This window comes from Bombus pascuorum, chromosome 3 (assembly GCF_905332965.1).
Source record: "Bombus pascuorum chromosome 3, iyBomPasc1.1, whole genome shotgun sequence".
NCBI classification, from domain to species: Eukaryota; Metazoa; Arthropoda; class Insecta; order Hymenoptera; family Apidae; genus Bombus; species Bombus pascuorum.
Window position 1 is genome coordinate 13,488,727 of NC_083490.1, and position 11,055 is coordinate 13,499,781.

Below are 11,055 nucleotides of genomic sequence, written 5' to 3' on the forward strand. Positions count from 1 at the left end.
AACCCGTGGGGGTGGACCCCACTGTGCTGTTGGGGCCTTGCCTTTGTAATACGGTTCAGCGGTCCCTCCCCGAGTTCAACATGTTCAGTTGGAGTGTGTTAAATCGCAGGCCCATTTGCTGGTCACTGGTATCATCGGTAAGTGCCATGGATCGTGATCACGCTGGTAATACCTGTGAATCTGTTGACGATTCAGTCGCAGGTCCGCAATCCTGCCCGATTGGTACTTCGGTACTTGGACAGGGACCTGCATTTCACGTCCTCCGTAATTCTGATCGAACCCGTGGGGGTGGACCCCACTGTGCTGTTGGGGCTTTGCCTTCGTAATACGGTTCAGCGGTCCCTCCCCGAGTTCAACATGTTCAGTTGGAGTGTGTTAAATCGCAGGCCCATTTGCTGGTCACTGGTATCATCGGTAAGTGCCATCGACCGTGATCTCGCTGGTAATACCTGTGAATCTGTTGACGATTGAGTCGCAGGGCCGCAATGCTGTCCGATTGGTACTTCGGTACTTGGACAGAGACCTGCATTTCACGTCCTCCGTAATTCTGATCGAACCCGTGGGGGTGGACCCCACTGTGCTGTTGGGGCCTTGCCTTTGTAATACGGTTCAGCGGTCCCTCCCCGAGTTCAACATGTTCAGTTGGAGTGTGTTAAATCGCAGGCCCATTTGCTGGTCACTGGTATCAACGGTAAGTGCCATCGACCGTGATAAGATCCAAACGACGTGACAGGAATCGGGCGAAGGTCAATGCTTGGGTTAGGCTGAACCTTAGGGTTATCTGGTGCACGGGGGTACGTCGCGTAGGTTTGTTAGTTCTTTCGAGAGATCGCGTTTTCTTTCATAGTCTCTTTGTAGGAGCTCCTTTTCCACAGTAGCCTCATTTCTTTTCTTTCGATCCAAGTTAGACAAATGTATCTTTGATACGGAATGTTGCCTATAGTGTTGCGAATTATTGTGTGATGTTTGTACTGATCGAAGTAATTGTTGTGTGTGAGATACATGTTGCGTTGTGTGGGAGATAGATATTGCGTCGTGTAAGCTTTGTTTTACGTTTGTAGAGATTCGTGTAACCGCTGCGTTGGAGATATATGTTTCGCAGTTAGGCTACGAAACAGCTATCTCTTTACGCAGGCCCATGATCACGTAGAGTCAGAACTCGACATTCCTGCCAACAGGTTGAACGTCGAGACCGATGCATAATGTTAAATAAATCATGGGCGGGTCTCGTGCGTAGTCACCTCCACGTGGTGAGACCTGGTAATTGGCATCGTTTTCCAAAAATTAATCAGTTGATTAACCTTTGGAAAACGATACCAAGCTAAGAACTACGCACCAGTCCAGTTTGGGTCACCAAAAGCCGCCAAAAGAATTTTGGATGATTTAGACTGGACTGCACCGTGGGACACCGTGGGACGTCGTTGGACGACGTGGGACAACGTGGGACAACGTGGGATGCGTGCGTTTTAGCCTTAATTAATCATAAGATAGATACCTATGTTAGGTGCATTGTAAGCTCATTCCGTACAAAGATACTTATCCATTTTGGAACGAAAAATATAAATCTCGTCGCTCTTGATTAACATCGTTTGATAAACATCCCCCCACACCTTGTCAAGTTATATAAGGAACACGCAAGTCGCGCGCGAGCTCTTTCCTGCTTGAACTCCCGAAGAGTGAACGTCGAAGAAGAATTTGAATATAAGGTAAATAAAAAAAAGCCAAACAATAACATTGCAACTAGTAATTTATAACGTCTATGCCATTAATTTACAACACTTAAATAATTAATTTATAACATTTAAGCCATTAATTTATAGCATTTATGCTATTAATTTATAGCATTTATGCTATTAATTTACAACATTTATGCTATTAATTTACAACATTTAATCTGTTATTTTATGCATTTAAGCTATTAATTTATAGCATTTAAACTGTTATTTTATACAGGTAAGCCATGAATTTCTAACATTTAACCCATTAATCTAAAACAATTACCCCATTAATTCTTAACTATTATACGAATAATTTATAACCATATCCTCCCACTAATTCAAAGTAATTATGCTCTTAATTTATAACAGTTGTACCATTAATTGGTAGCAACTCTACATTTATTGATTTAAATGAATACCATCAATTCGTTGTGAGTAAATTAATGATTTATTTCGTTTTATTTAATATTTACGAAATCTTTCAAGTCCCTGAAGTGCTATTGTATTTCTATGTAGTATTATTTTTTAATTTTAAATTCTATAGTATTTAATTTCTCATTTCACAATTTTATATAAAACTAGCAGTAACGCAGAGTGTACCTATTGAGTGTCTACGGATGGAATGTAATTTTCCATGTCTGCTCAAAACCAAGGAAACAGCACCGTATTCGTGGAACGAAGGAAGCAAGTGCAATTTAATCGAAAGCAGCGACAACTCGCCATTCATCCATACGCACTACAATTGGTATCTTGCATGGTTTCGTTTCTTCGATGATAAGTTCAATATTCAAGTATGATTATGCAAATCCACGTACTACAACCATTCTAATTAATAAATTTCAATACACGCTACTTCTTTGTTATAAAATAATTTGACATCTCTGCTTCCAATGCTTAAAAACTGTTTATGTAAATGGGACCCGAGCGTAGTTACCTCCTCGTGGTGGGTCCCGGTAATTGGTATCGTTTTCCAAATAATAATACACCAACTACTATCTTAAATATTAGTATTATTATTTGAAAAACGATATCAAGCTAAAAACTACTTGAATATAGTCTGGTCTTGATCATCCAAAATAGTTTGGGTGATCTAGACTGGACTAATGCCCCCCCGCGGGGGCACCGGGGGACATCGTGGGACAACGTGGGACATCGTGGGACATCGTGGGACACCATGGGACAACGTGGGATGCGTGCGTTTTAGCCTTAACTAATCGTAAGATAGACACCTATGTTATGTGCATTGTAGGCTCATTCCGTACAAAGATACTTATCCATCTTGGAACGAAAAATATAAATCTCGTCGCTCTTGATCCTCTCACTTACCACACTTGAAACATTGTACCCGCAATTTATCGATTCCCGATCTCTCAGTTCTTTCAAACTGTTGCGTGACGTACTCGCTCGAGCGTATCCCGGGTACGTGCGGGTCAACGTGCACTGGACAACTCTTTGGATTCATAGCTTGCCCAAACACACCTTTTGTCTCGACGACTGCTCGTCGTTTGCCTCGAATCGCGGGCGTTGTCATCACGCTGGTGATACCTGTAAATCTGTTGACGATTGAGTCGCAGGTCCGCAATGCTGTCCGATTGGTACTTCGGTACTTGGACAGAGACCTGCATTTCACGTCCTCCGTAATTCTGATCGAACCCGTGGGGGTGGACCCCACTGTGCTGTTGGGGCCTTGCCTTTGTAATACGGTTCAGCGGTCCCTCCCCGAGTTCAACATGTTCAGTTGGAGTGTGTTAAATCGCAGGCCCATTTGCTGGTCACTGGTATCAACGGTAAGTGCCATCGACCGTGATAAGATCCAAACGACGTGACAGGAATCGGGCGAAGGTCAATGCTTGGGTTAGGCTGAACCTTAGGGTTATCTGGTGCACGGGGGTACGTCGCGTAGGTTTGTTAGTTCTTTCGAGAGATCGCGTTTTCTTTCATAGTCTCTTTGTAGGAGCTCCTTTTCCACAGTAGCCTCATTTCTTTTCTTTCGATCCAAGTTAGACAAATGTATCTTTGATACGGAATGTTGCCTATAGTGTTGCGAATTATTGTGTGATGTTTGTACTGATCGAAGTAATTGTTGTGTGTGAGATACATGTTGCGTTGTGTGGGAGATAGATATTGCGTCGTGTAAGCTTTGTTTTACGTTTGTAGAGATTCGTGTAACCGCTGCGTTGGAGATATATGTTTCGCAGTTAGGCTACGAAACAGCTATCTCTTTACGCAGGCCCATGATCACGTAGAGTCAGAACTCCACATTCTTGCCAACAGGTTGAATGTCGAGACCGATGCATAATGTTAAATAAATCATGGGCGATATTAATATCATTTAATTAATAAACATTTATTTAACGATTCATTGAATATTAAGATAATGAAATTAAAAGGTTTTCTGATACTTCTTGTTTTAATTTTTCTTCAGTCGTCAATTTATAAAAGATATTGTTATTAGCTTCTAATATTAGCTTCTTTCGTAAACTTTTATAACAAAATTTAAATTTGACTGTGATTTCATTTAATTATTTTATACATTTGTTTTAATTTCTCGTCATTTTTTATGCAAGTTATTTATCGATAGCAGAAATAATATAAAAGTAATAGGAATATTAACATATAAACGCAAAGACGATTAATGATCAATCCGACGAATTTATTTTAAGTAAAACAGCTTTTTGAACAATTCTGTAGTCTTTTTTATTCGAGCATGGGTAACGTTTGATATACAATTTACATTTATTTCAAAAATATATTTCATATTTTACAGCAGATCATTTCTTAATTATTTGAAATAATAAGATGAAAGTAAAGACGATTAAATAAATTATTGTTCCATTTCCGATGTATGATCAATTTCTTTTGCTATATTATGTGAATTTACTATAATTAACGTCATAAACTTGCAACTTAGTAACAGTTAGATTCAGACACATCGAAACAAGGCATCGCGTGCGTTTTTGCAGTATTCTTTAAGTATATGTAGTGGCGAACTTTCGAATTGTAGCAAATATTTTCCAATATTTATAACACGCGACTATAGTGTATTAGTGGAATGTATATTTCGTATTCTAATAACGAAAATTCACAGTATATATTCTAATTGCGAACAGTATAATTCTTACAAACGATTGCATTGCATTCACGGTATTCGTAAGCATTTGTTCGCTATCGAGAAATATCTCACAATTTTCAGTTAAATACTTTTCAAACTTGTTCCAATTTCTTAATAATAATTTTTAAGTGTAAATGAATAGCAGTATTTTCTAAATAAACGTACGATAGGAAAAAGAAGAAAATTGCCGAAACGACGTTTCGCTTCTCCCCCCCCCTGCCCCATTAATCAGCTTTATTTTCAGGGAATATTTGTAACCGCGCGCAATGCGGTTTTAGAGTCAGTGTTTGCTTCGCGATAGTTTCCTTTCAATATTTTAAAGTCACGATAATTTTGATTAAATTACGATCGAATAATCACACGCGAAGATAATAAAATTTTATCAATCAAATTTGTACGCGATATGAGAGTCCTTGTTCGCCGATCATAATTTAAGCGGTCGCCATATTTTTATTTTTTTGAATATTCGCTTTCGGTATTAGAGTCAGTGCCACCCGCAAGAGGATAAAGCCTCTCCAGGAGCTCGAGAATGTAAGTAGTTTTATATATTGTATTTCAATTTGGTCTATTTATTATATTTTCTTTGAAATATTGTTAATTATAAAATAAAAATGATTGATATTTTAGCAAGCTGTAAATTTCCTTTTTAATTGAAATAAAGTCTTAAATTCTTAATATTAGAGTACAATAAAACTGTCTGAATCGCATAAAAAAATCACTGAATGTTTTGTTCCAAACCTTTATATTAGAGTTGCAATATACGTATTTCAATTCTATATATATATCAATTTCAACTTTTATTATTACTAAAATTACTAAAGTTAATAAACTTAATTTTTCATTATCTCCAACTTTTCAAATAGTCAGCGATCACTCATCGTGTTTTCCTCTGTAACAGATTTTTCACAACCTCCGTTTCCACCATTGGCCTTTCGTACGTCCTCTGTTTCTCCGCTTCGAACGGTGAGTCGCATGCATTTCTGTTCCTCCGGTCACTCAATCATGTCGTAGGACGAAAGGTCCGAATCGGCACGAGTGACTGGTTGTATTACGTAGAATTTTTTGCGAGCATAGTGACCGCGGGTATTCTTCATACCCGTGAGTAGTAACATTCTTTTTTCAAATTTATTAATTTAGGATAGGTCTTCTTGCACAGCGCGATTATAATAATTAGTTTTTTAATAATTAGATTAAACATATACACTTGAGAATATATTCGTGTTATTTATAAATATGCATGTTAATATTCCGTATGAATATTTGAAGATGGTAAACATCTACACGAATATACCTGTATGACATAAATATACTTGATTTTTAGTAATGAATCGATCGTGACAATATTAAGTCACGTTCGTTTATTTCACTTTGGCTAGAATTTAAAATATGAGTTACAATTCATTTTTTCCCGTACAAGAATGTGTGAAATTTTACGTGCAAGAAGGCACTTCGCGACAGGCAGATTTTTGAATCAAAGCAATAATTTTAAACACTGCTTCTGCATTTTCGAATATATGCTTTGATAAAGAGATCGCCTGAGATTATTTTTTTTTTTAGTAATATATTTAGAGTAAATAATTCAATTTGATCGAGTATCAGTCTTTTTCGCAATTTTAAAATGTTGTTCTGATTTATAAAATTAATAAAGTAGAGTTACTTAGTTACTATTAAATTAATAAAGTAGAGTTAATCAGAAACAAAGTACTAAAATATAACATCAAAGAACGTTAGTCCGTTAAATAAAAATTACACAAATTAATCATCCTTTTAGATCAGGATTTTCAGGTTTAACCCTTTCCGTGCCCATTGTCAGAATCTCATTCACGTGCCCAGGTGCTACTTGAATGGGAGAAAGACATTGGGCACGATGATCTAGAATTAAGTAATGTAATAATTTCTCAGCGACTGACGACGCGTTAGTGTATCGTGCACGACGTATTTTCCACATTATGTATGTGTGTTGTTAGGTCGTGGAATTGCGTCGCTTTTTCTCATTTCTTACAAATTCCAATATTAAAAATATCGAGACGTATCGATTCAATTTAAGTCTCGATACAATCACGATTTTTGATAATATCATCCATACGATTAAGTGTAATCAACTCTTGATATTGCTATCAATTACAATTATAATTACAGCTTTACTTATATTTATTTTCAAAATATAATTCCCTCAGACGTGTTTATCACGTTTTACGCAATGGTCGCTAGCCTTCGTCGGTCGATTTCAGGAAAACGGTACGTACCTTAGAGTGTGCATGTTATGTTAAGCTCGGGTGTCGGAGGCGTCCCGGGACGTCCTCTCTAGTGTAGGACCTTTGCGCCCGGGCGTTTGTATGAGAACCGTGGAGCGAGTGTGTTGGTGTGCCTGTTTTGCTATTTTTTAAATATAGCGCTAGGTAGGATAGGTAGTATACTTTCTGGTGTGTCTGTTAATTATAAGTAGGTAGGGCCGGGCAGGTTGGCACAGTCTCTGGTCGGGTAGGCGCGTTTTCGCGTGACCAACCTGTTTCTGGAAATTTATTTGAAAAATCGACGGTGAAACTGGCACGAGTAGAGCATGCTCTCGTCTCTGGTTTTGTCATTCGATTTTTCGAATTTCGCGGTCGCGGTCGCGAGTAGGCTCGAAACGAACGTTTATCGCTCGAGCACGCACGTGCGAGTGAGCAACGATGACCGCTGTGATCGTTGGTCAGTCCATGCGCACTTCAATCAGCTTCCGCGGTTTATATTTTTATTTCACCTTTATAAGTTTTTTTTTGTTTGCGATTTACAAGTCTCGAGCTTAGATTTAAGTTTCAGCGGGCATTGCGCCCGAAGAAAGAAGAGGCTATAAGCCGAAGAGGCCCGGCAAACTGCCACTCAAGAGGGCAACTACTAATGGCTGCCCATCCTCTGGGTCATCCAGAGCATGGGAAGTCATTATTGTTACTACTTTGTCACTATGCTCGCTTTTAGTATTTTTAGTCGTAGTAGTAGTTTTTGTTTTTTTTGACCGATGTATATATCGGTTCATCGTCCTATTGGGCAAATCGAGGTTTCTCTTATTAGTGTCGCGACAGATTAATTACGGGTTGTATTAGAGTAGCGAAATAAGTTCGCGGCTTTTTATTAGTGTCGCGAGAGAATGATTACGGTTTGAATTAGAGTTGCGATAAAATGATAATCGCGTTTGCTTTAGAGTTGCGAATTACGATATCGCGATTGCCTTTTGCAATTTTTATTATGAATTTTTAGAATTTCCTATAGAACTATACGTATCAGAATTTATCCTGTTTTCTATTGTTTAGAATGAGATTATAAAAATGTTATTTTTCAATTATTTTTATAGTATTGCAAGTAGCAATACCAGAATATTTTTCATATTTTAAGTAGTAATTTTCATTAAATTCAGTTTAAAAGTTAGCGTTGCGATATTGTTCCATCGCGAGTTCTACTTATTTTTCCCTTTAGCGTTGCGACAACGAATGAACACGTTTTGTTAAGTAGAGTTGCGTTTACAAAATACCCAAACCCTCCGACTGCATTTGTCGGACACTGTTCCTGGATCACACGATACAGCTGCAAGAGCTGTGCAAGTGTGATCGTTCATCAGCAACCTCCTAAATGGTTGCAGTACGATCCCTCGCTATTAGTGTTGCGTATTGTTTAAATACGAGTGCGTAGATTTAAATTTATTAGCGTTGCGTCTCAAGTTTCGGGAATTTTCAGACTTTTCTTTTTTTTTATTTTAATGATAGATTAATTGATATTGCAGATATAACAAAGCACTCTTCGCGTTTGATTTTGAGAATTTTCTGCTTCATAAATATTAGTAGTAAATTGGCGTTGCGAAACAAGAATATTCCGTTCCATTCGCGGTTTGTTGATCGGGTTTATATAGAGTGGAAGACGATCGAATTTTAGTAGCCCTTCTGGCTACTGTTTTGTTTCTTTTTCAGCGCCCCTTATTACTACGCCCCTTATTACTATGCCCCTTATTAATGCACCCCTTAATGTCACGTTTATTATTGAAAATACTGCTATAAGACATATTCCTTCGTCATTGTTAACGTTACCATGATTGCTAAAATACAGAACTTTATTACGAATGTAATATAATATATGTATATATATGAAATTGTGAGCGATTTCATGCGTAACAAAATATTATAATGAAATATCTTAATGTTGCTACGAGGGCTTGAAATATTTTTTTAAATTTAATTCACTGCAATTATAATTAATGCTGGTGATTGTTCGTTCTTAGAACCATAACTCTTCGAATCTTCTCGACCGCGATATTTTCAATCTTTTAACAGTAATGTAGAATTTTATAAATATTCGAATTTCATTTGCATGAAGCAAAAGTTCATTCGCGATCATCGTCACGTTTGTAACCAAAAAATAATTTATGCGCATATCTTTCAGTTCACTATGTTGCGAGTTACTATGTTGTAGGAAATAACAGATACTGTTAAAAATTAAAAGACAAAGCAAGTGATTTTATAATAATCTGTTTTTTCTCATCTTAGTTATTTTAAATGAAATTTTCAAGTTTTAATTCAGTTTAAATTCAATTACTTAAATTTTTTGTCTTCAACGCAACCCTAGTTTCGATTAAAAAGATACAAATGATTCTCTAATTTTGCTAAAATTTAATCAATAGTAATTTGATCTATAATTGACCATTAGTAGTAGTTTATTTTTCATGTATAAAATGTTCTCATTTTACAGATACCTGTTTCCTTTATATACCAAATCCACCAGTAAATGAGTTTGTTTCAAATTTATTTTATAAATATATTAATATATATTTGAATATTTCATAGCATCTTAAATATGCAGTATGCTTAAGGCTGAAAAGAATGAGAAAAATAAAGGAAGTGAACAAAGGAAAGAAAGAAACTAATATTACGAAATAATGTTTGAGCCTTATATCAATCAAGGAGTATTATATATATTTTATAGAGTTTTATTAACCTTTTGCAGATTGAATTTGTTTCAGGATCTATTGTGGTCATCTCTCATCATGCTCCATACAGTATCCCTTCCCTTTCCCTTTATTACATTTAGATTATTACGTACATAGAAAGTAAGCAAATATTTAGATTTTTATGTAAATGTGATGTATGGTTAGGTAGAATATGGTTGTGGTTGTAATCAAAGTAAGTGAGGTAAGGTGCAGGTAGTAAATAGGTAGAAGTATAGATAGTAAGAAGTATCGTAATGTAAAAGCATGTAGAATGTATATATTGTGTACTAGTTAATTATATATGGAACATATTTCATCTTATTCTCTTGTTCTTTTGGTTTAACTCTTAAGATTTAATTTAATTTTTAGATTTTACGTTTTCATGAATCCTAGTCAGGTTTCTAGTTTTCGCGTTGGTTTTTCTTCTCAAAGCTCCTTTTGCTGTTTGTTTTGAACATTATGCAAACGCACACCAAAAGGAGCATTTATTTGGTGATGAATTATTAAGATTTTGTTTTGCAAAAGGAGGGTGGATGGGACGCGGATAGGGTGGGTCTCCATTCGCAGCACCTCCTCGTGGTGAGACCTGGGCAATCAGTATTATTTGATATATAATTACTAATTGTATCACTATATAGCAAAACAATTAGCTGCATAACTGGTATAATTATTAATTATATGGCAAGTAATATGAGCTAATTGGCTGCGACTTTGACTAGGTGTTCATATCAATGCATCTATGGTATATTACATTAGTGAAATATAATTCAGATATAGTTGGGAAAGTATAATTAATAATAAGTACTTTTGGTATCTAGTAAAGTGTAAATAAGAATGGAGTATTTTAGAATTAAATAACTCCATCCAAACCATCGTAGGTGCAGATATAAATTGAGGATTAAAATCTTAAACCTAAGGAAGGATTCATCAGTGATCTAAACAACTTTTAAGAACGATTCTGATGATTAGACTTTTAAAGAGAACTTTTAAAGAGAAGCATGTTTACACAGAATTTTAAAGCGTGACTTTAAAAGATGATTTAAAAATAAAATAAGCAAACTTTCTTGTTACGGCGCGCTAGACGGTCAGTGCGACGTACCTTTCGGTCTGACCGCCGACGCCTATCTCTCATCAAACTGACCTGCAGTAAATTAGGGAACCACCATAAACCGAGTCTTTTCAACTTACTTTCGATTCATACAAATATTATTCGGTTTATGGATGGTCATTCGAACAGTCATTAGGTTTATTGCACTCTCTTGTTAATTACG